Genomic DNA, 8,757 nt, shown 5'->3' with positions numbered 1-8,757 from the left:
ATATTAAGAGGTGTTAATATACTTATTAAATAAAATATTGGATTTACAGTGTAGTTTTATATATTTAAGATTTGATTATAGTTAAGGTACATAGGATGATGTATTTTACATTGTTCTATTGAACTAGCTCTAAAATTGATTCTTATTGTTATGTAATCAAATTTTTTTCCTGGCTTTATTGAAATATAAGACAATTAATTGCTCGTATTTACATTGTACAGTTCAATGAGGTTTTTTTCAATTATAGTTGGCATACAATGATATATTAGTTTCAGTTGTATAGCATAGTGATTAGAGATCTACATAACTCGCAAAGTGATCACCCCACTAAATGTAGTACCTCTCTTCCCCCTTACATAATTATTACAACATTGTTAACTATTTTCCTTATGCTACACTTTATATCTCCATGTCTATTTTGTTACGACCCATTTGTACTTCTTAATCCCTTTGCCCTTTTTCACTATTCCCCCAGCCCCCCTCCTACCTAGTAGCCCTCTAAATATTCTCCGTATCTATGAGTTTTATTTCGATTTTGTTGTTGTTGTTTATTTTGCTCTTTAGATTCCACATGTGTGTGAAATCATGTGGTATTTGTCTTTCTCTATCTGACTTCATTCTGCGCAATACCCTCTAGGTCCATCAAGGCAATATCTTGTTCCATCCCTTTCCTTTTAGTCTGTGTGTGTCTTTTAATCTGAAGTGAGTCTCTTGTAGGCAGCATATGTAAAAGTCTTGTCTTCTTATCCATTCAGCCACTCTGTCTTTTGGTTGGAGCACTTCTTTTCCATTTGAGGTACTTGTTGATAGGAATGTAGTTATTACCATTCTTTATTCATATTTTTGACACATGTTTTTTTTCTTCTTAAAGAAGTCCCTCCAACATTTCCTGTAATACTGGCTTGGTGTTGATAATTTCCCTTAGCTTATTTTTGTCTGGGAAGCTCTTTATCTGTCCTTTGACTCTAAATGATAGCTTTGCTGGATAAAGTATTCTTGGTTGTAGATCCTGGGTTTTCATCACGTTGACTATTTTGTGCCAAGCCCTTCTGTCCTGCAGTTTCTTTTGAGAAAATCAGCTGCCAGGCTCATGGGCTCCCTTGTAGGTAACAGACTGCTTTTTTTCTTGCTCCTTTTAAGGTTCTCTCTCTGTATTTAACCTTTGGCATTTTAGTGATGATGTATCTTGGTGTGGGCCTCTATGAGTTCATCTTTTTTGGGACTCTCTGAGTTTCCTGAGGTTGTATGTCTATTTCCTTCACCAGGTTAGGGACGGTTTCCATCATTATTTCTTCAAATAGCTCTTCAACTTCTTGCTTTCCTTCAGGTACCCCTATGACACGGATATTTTTACCATTAAATTGTATCCCATAGGCTTCTTAAATTATTATTATAGTCTTGGCTTCTTTTTTCTTGCCATTCTGATTGCATGTCCTTGGCTTCCCCATCCTCTATATCGGTGGTTCGATCCTCTTCTTCCTCCACTCTGTTGATTCTCTCTAATATACTCTTCACCTCAGATATTGTATTCTTCATTTCTGACTAGTTCCTTTTTATAATTTCCATCTCCATTTTTATGGTTTTTATCTCTTGTTAAAGTTCTCACTGAGTTCATCTACTCTTCCCCTAAGTGCTTTGAGCATCCTTATAACCAGTGTTTTGAACTCTGCCTCTGTGAGATTGCTCAACTCCATTATTCCTGAATCTCTGTTCCATTCTCTCATATGGTTTCTGCTTCTTTGTCTTCCCATTTTGGCTGCCTTTCTGTGTTGCTTCTGTTTCTATGTACTAAGCAAAGTTCCTAAGGCTCCCGGTCTGATTAGCATGACTTTGTGTAGTAGGTGTCCAGTGGCACTGTCCTGAGAGGGGCTCAGCTGTAGACCAAGTTTAGCCCCAGCCTGTGCCCCTCTGGCGCTACCTGTTAAGACTCAGCAGGCAATCCTCAGATGCTGTGCCTAATTTGCCTCAAGAGGCCATGCCAGAAGCCACGATTAGCTGCCTCCAGTGTGAGTCTTGGGGTTGGCTTAGCAGGCAGCGCTGGACTCGTGGAGGACACAACGGAATGTGGCTTGGGTAGGGCCGTGAGTTGGGGGAGTTGGAGTTTCAGGGAATCCTCTGGGCGAGCTGCCTCAGTTGCCCAGATTGATGATGTCTCAGCAATGGCGACGCTGAGTCTGCACACTGGGAAGAGGAAGGGCTCAGCAGAGGAACAATGGATACTGCTGTCACTTTTGCCCAAGAGAAAGCCTCTGGCCCTTGCTCCCACAACTCAGTGTACCCCTGTAAATCCTGTCTTTCTCTACAGGCAGCCGATAGGGCACTGGTGCTCAGAGCAAGTAGGTCGTCACCTCGAAAGTGGTGTCTGCAGCTGCTGGCTGCTGCTGCAGCCTCTGCCCCACTTGGCCTTTGTGGACTGGAAAGCCTCATGTCTTCGTCCCTTCCTACCTCCTTTTGTTGCAGATTGATTTCTTATTTGTCTCCCTAGTTGTAGTGCTTCCATTCATCTAGACCCCAGGTGTCTTTGCTTACTGTTTGCTCTGTGTTTCTTTCACAACTTTATTTTTTTTTTGCAAGAGGGATCAACAAAGCCTCTATCGTCTACACCATTTTCCCCCCTCCTGTAATCAAGCATATTTTAGAAGCCATTGTATGTTTGTATTTATCTTCCGAATGAAATATTTTCCTTGAAGGAGATAATAGATATCTTTTTTTATATTTAATTTCCCTACTTCTTTACAGGTTTCTTCATAGTCTTTCGACCTTCAATTAGTTTTTTGTACTTGTTAACTCTTTAAATAAAATTATGCATTTTCATCATCAGTAAATGAAGAACACTTTTAGTATTTTTTAGGGCTCTTTGATAAATTTTGACTGTCAAAATATGCCTTTGGTTAGCATCTATCACTGAAAATTGATTCCTCTTTTTAGTTTATTTTCAAGTTTTAGGTTGCATTATTTTGCCACATATCCAGCATCAATTTCTAATGGCAACTGTATTCGTGTGTGTCTGTGTGTGTGTGTACACACACACAGAACACCTTCATATCTTTTTTTTTTTTTTTTTTTTAGGGAAGGCAACTCTTGGTTGCCCTTATTGATTGCAGGGATCTTATCAGCTTACAATCCCTTATTTTTTTAAATTTTTTGCACCTACAGCACCTGGTCTTCCTGGGTGGTTTCCCATCCAAGTACTAACCAGGCCTGTTCCTGCTTAGCTTCCAAGATCACATGGGATCAGGCTTGTTAAGGTGGCATGGCTGTAGACACCTTCATATCTTCATGTTGGATACTAGTTTAGTTTTTAATATATTTCACTAAAATGAATTATTCTATCATAAATTAATTGATTTGTCCTGGGAAAGGGTAGAGGTAGGGATGGACCACATAGAAGGTATTTATAAAGCCAGGAAATATCTGGTATATAGAATGGATTATTGGACCAGAAGGTGCAGTTCTGCAAAGTCGGAAGAATTGGAGACCATCATCGGTAAAGCAGCTATTTGAGTCCAGAGTCAGCTAAGGTGAGGGAATTAAATTGGCATTTATTGAATATTTACTATTTTTCAGACATTGTACCAGGCACCTTACAAAAGGACTGTCTGGCTAGATCCCACAAATCTAGGTGGTTTAACCTTGTCAGTCATCGAAAATAGTATTAGTAAGAAGGACACATGAACAAATTATATTGCTCTCTGCCTTTTAAAATATTTATATTGTATAGTTCATTATAGGAATTAAAAGTTAAATGAGATAGTGCATGTTGATTATTATAATCAAACCTATAACTTTTGGACCATACCAGTCTCTTCCTACTCCACTCTTTTCATAATAGAAGGCCATTGTTCAGTGTGTATTTTCAGTCTCAATTATCCATTTGAGGATCTTCATCAATTACTCTCTTTCTGTTGTTTCTTCAGCCTCTCACAGTACCGGTTCCTTGCCATTAGCATGTTCATTTGCTTAAAGGGTCTCCCTCATACATATTCTCTCTCCCTCTAGCTTCTACCCAAATTCTCCTTCCTTTCCTTAAAGCCAAAATTTTGACAATATTTTATGCTTGCCATCTCTACTTTCTCATCTCCAAGTTACTCATTTGTAATCAGACTTATATTCTCAATACCACTGTGAAACTACTCTTAATAAAGTTACCAATATCATCCCTATTACATATCTTAATTTCTAATGTTTCAACAACATTTGAACTATTGATGATTACTTCATTTTTTAAACAATCTCTTAGCTTCTGAAATGTCACAATTCACTGTTTCCTTTCTGGTCACTTATCATTGTCCTTCAGACACCTCTGTTTTTGCTTAAATGTGGCAACATTCCAAGGAATTCTAAGGCTCTTATCACTCTATTCTACATATTCTGCTTGGACGATCTCATCTATGCTCATGGTTTTACTTTCTCTACATTGATGACTTCTAGACATGAGTTCACTCCTAAGGTTGAAAACTGTATATTCAATTCCCTACATGATATCTCTTGGATGTTTTATGAGCACCCACCTCAAACGCAGTATATCCAAACTGAGCTGATGCCATCACACACCAAGTGACCAAATGCAGAAATCTAAATGTTTACTTTGAATTTCTGTCTTCCTCAATATCCACTCAGTCACCAGGCTCTGTTAAACCTTCCTCCTTAGTATATCTCAGAAGCATCCATTTCACTCCATTTCTACTACTACTTTCCTAATTCAAGCTATTGTTACCTGCTTACTGTTACTGCAGTATATAGATCCAGTGGTGTCTTTTCTTCCTCTAAATCCACTATTCACAGTCCAACCATCATGATCTTTCTGGAAAGCAAATAGAATCATATCACTCTTCAGCCTAAACTTCAATATTTCCATTAATCTCAGGTTAATCTGAATTCCTTCATGTGTCTTATACAGACTTACACAATTTAATTTCTGTTTATCACTAGTCTCACTGCTGGTCACTTACTATTTCCCTCATCACACGTGTGTGTGCTTGCATGTACACACACACACACACACAGATCTAACTCCAAGAATATAGGTGCCTGCTTTTGTATATACTGCACTCTAAAAAACATGTAAGAAAGTTAAATGAATAAAAGTGAGACGTATTAAAGATTATAATATAAACATTATGAAATTCCCAATTGTTATTTAAAGGTTTTAGTTTTTAATTCCTGCCATATGTATACATGTATATTTAAACAGAGTAAACACTAAATATGAAAAATTAACACACATTCTAATCTTATTTGTGGTGACATTTAGTAGACGAAATTTATTTTCATGTTGAAAAGTTGATATAGATTTTGCGAAGTATTAATGCCATTTTTGTTAATGTATTAGAACTTCGAAAGATTACTGAGAGAAATTCGAATTCCAGATTTCTCTTGGTAATAGATCCTTTAGTAAGCTGCATTCCTATTTCCATTTATACCTTGTTCTTTCTGTGTCTGAATCATTAGAATATTTATGGATGGCAGTTACCAATCTATAATTTTAATAATCTTTCCATTTCTTTTGTCACTGTATTTTATGTTCTAGACACAATTGTCAAGGATAAATTTCCAATATTTCCCAAATGTGCTTTAATATAATTCTTTTCCTTCACATTTGAATTCATAGGCAATCAACTTCAAGCCTAATAAGCATCTGATTTAAGCTAAAGACTCACAATTTTAGGCAAATCTAAATTTTTTGCCTTTGTCTCAATTATACTATTGTTAGCAGCACTTTTATTTTTCATTAAATTTTATAAAACATTAGGTTCAAATGCAGTAAATTATTTAAATAATTATCTGAACACTGCTCTACAAAGATGACATTACTCTGAAGTTAAGCTGTTAGTTGGTGATTAACACCACTATGTAGTAACAGCTTCACATTTTTATCAGTGGGTATGTTGCTAATTCAGCCTAGAAATAGTAGAGAATAGGATGGGAGGGAGTTGATGGGTAAAATCCAATGTCACCTCTCTCTGGTGTTTTTATCCCCATTGTTTCTTCTGCATAGAGAAAATCTTTACTCTTTTCCCTCCAATGTCCTACTTCCCCTTCACTCGTCTTTCACATCATGATCTATATGTCACTTTATCTAAGAAGTTTCTTCACACCTTCCTTGATTACCATAGGCGATAGGTGACAGGCATGTGCTCCCTCTGTGCCCTTTACTTTTCTTGGCACATATCATACTTTAATGAAATTGCTTTTTTTCTTACTCATTAGGGAGGGCAGGAATTGTTTCTATTTTGTATACTGTTATATCCCTATGTTCGATCAATATTATTTTTTAAATGAATGAATCATGGGAAAAACTATGAAGGCAAATGCCCTCTGTGTTAATCAAGATAAGCTAGGTTATATTGTAGTAACAGAAAACAGAAAAGCTCAGTGGCTTAACATCACAAAAGTTTATTGCTTGCCCATGCTACATGTCCAATGCCAGTTTTCTGGGGTTCTCTGCACCTCACTGTCACTTAGGAACTCAGCTATTGGAGGCATCAAGTGACGACATGTTTCCACAATCACTGCAGACACCAAGAACCTGCAAACTTTGCACTGGCTCTTAAAGTGACATACTTCTCATAATTCATTGACAAAGCAAGCCACATAGTCATGCCTATTCAAAGCAGGTAACCCTACCACATGCCAAGAAGGAAAGGGAAACATGAACATTAGTATACAGCCCAACAATATCATACCCTCTGTCATAGTCAAGACCCTTTTAGTTGCGTGTGACATAAATCTAACTTGGTCTAGTTTAGGAAAAAAGAATGATAAGATCACTTAAAATGCAGGAGTGTCTCTGGGCCTCTTTGATAATTGGAACCAAGACCATTCTAAATCTTGTCTCCATTTCTTTCTGTAGGTTGGCCTCAGTCTCTTCCAGTAGAAAGACTGACTGTTCATGTGGACACGGACATCTTCCTGTCTTTACATCTCATGGCTCCCATTACATGGGATGGGGCCAAATGGTTTTTCCGTTTCTTTATTAAGTCTTGGGAAAGGCCTCTTAGTAGTCCTGTAGGGGTGATATGTCCACTTTTAAACCAGACATCTGTGAGCAGGAGTTATAGAGCACAAATATGGTGCCTGCTATTCACCCCTCAGGAACTGGGGGCTGTGATGGCTAATTTTATGTGTCAACTTGGCTATGCTGTAGTACTCAGTAATTTAATTAAACTGTAGGTGTTGCTATGAAGGCATTTTGTAGATGTGGTTAACATTTACAATCAGTTGAGTTCAAGTAAAGAGATTATTCTTAATGATGTGGGTGGGCTTCATTCAATCAGTTGAAGGCCTTAAAAATGAAAACAAAGGTTTCCTGGAAAAGAAAAAAAATTCTGTTTCCAATCTGCAATGGCAACTCCTGCTGAGTTTCCAGACTACCCAATTGAATTATAGGTTTTGAACTGGCCAACCCCTACAATCATGTGAGCCAATTCATTAAAATAAATCTCTCTGTATATAATTGATTCTGTTTATCTGGAGAACTCTGACTGATACAAGGATCATTCCAGGATATGATAGATTCACTGGACTGGGAACCAGAAAGCTATCTCGAATGTTATCAATGACAGGAAGAAAGAAGATACAGAGCAGTGGGAAAGAAGAAAGAAGGAATACTGAAATATATATATATATAACAAAGAGAATGTGACTAAATACTGATTCATATATGACTAGCCTTATATTTCCTGACCTTGTCTGAATGCATTAGTAATCATATAATCATTTAAGTATATACAGATTATGTCCTCATTCAGATTAATTTATTAATTTTGAACTACTTTTGTTAGTAGGTGGTACATTTTTTATAATTCATGTCTTAGCATGTTTTATTTTTTTTCTTATTTAACATTCTTGTGCTCACTTTGGCAGCACATATACTAAAATTAACATTCTTATACTTCATTTTCTAAATAAATATATTAGTTTCCTATATTACCACAAATTTAGTGGCTTAAGGCTGACAAATTTATTATTTTACGGTTCTGGAGGTCAGAAGTCTAATATGGGCTGGCAGGGCTGTGTTCCTACTGGAGGATTTGGGGAGAATCCTGTTCTTTGCTTTTTCCAGCATCTAGAGGCTGCTCACATTTCTTGGCTCATGGTCCTCTTCCATCTTCAAAGTCAGCAAGTACATCATGCCAACCTCTGATTTGTCATCACATCTCTTTGACTTTGTTCTGTATCCCGCTTATAAGAACTCATATAATTACATTGGGTTTACCAGAAAACCCAAGATAATTTCCTGATCTCAAGATGCTTAACTTAATCAGATCTACCAAATTTCTTTTGCCATGTGAAGTAACATGTACAGGTTCCAAGAATATAGGACGTGAATATCTTTGGTGGGGCAGTATTCAGCCTACCACAATAAATAATTATCGAACTGATACACATACTATACATACAAAATTAAATAATATTGAAAGTACCTTTTCAATAACATTGAAAAGCAAGTATTTCTAGCTTTTATATCTGTTTGTTCCAAAATTTCATCTTTCTCAAAAGTGGCTGTTATTTCTTGTTTTTCTTTAACTGTAAACATCTATTGACTTTGATAGAAAACGATTTAGCTCTGTTATAAACAACTCTCTCAACTATCTCTATCCTTTCAATTTGGTAACATTATTTTTGTAAACCAGTAATGAATGTTTATATCATGATGATGTGAATATTGTATACTATAGATCCAAATAGAGCCTTGTGATTGCATTTCCTTTTCTAAATACTTGTTTCACTTATATAATTTGCTATCCAGATGCT

At 36.6% G+C, this 8,757-nt stretch overlaps 1 pseudogene; it reads right to left on the bottom strand.

Annotated features, from left to right (window-relative positions):
- Positions 1–3,147: 3,147 nt before the first annotated feature.
- Positions 3,148–3,265, bottom strand: LOC118611235 (annotated as a pseudogene).
- Between the last annotated feature and the right edge of the window lie 5,492 nt (positions 3,266–8,757).

This window comes from Rousettus aegyptiacus, unplaced genomic scaffold (assembly GCF_014176215.1).
Source record: "Rousettus aegyptiacus isolate mRouAeg1 unplaced genomic scaffold, mRouAeg1.p scaffold_m13_p_13, whole genome shotgun sequence".
NCBI classification, from domain to species: Eukaryota; Metazoa; Chordata; class Mammalia; order Chiroptera; family Pteropodidae; genus Rousettus; species Rousettus aegyptiacus.
This window is presented reverse-complemented; position numbering and strand designations above follow the sequence as displayed.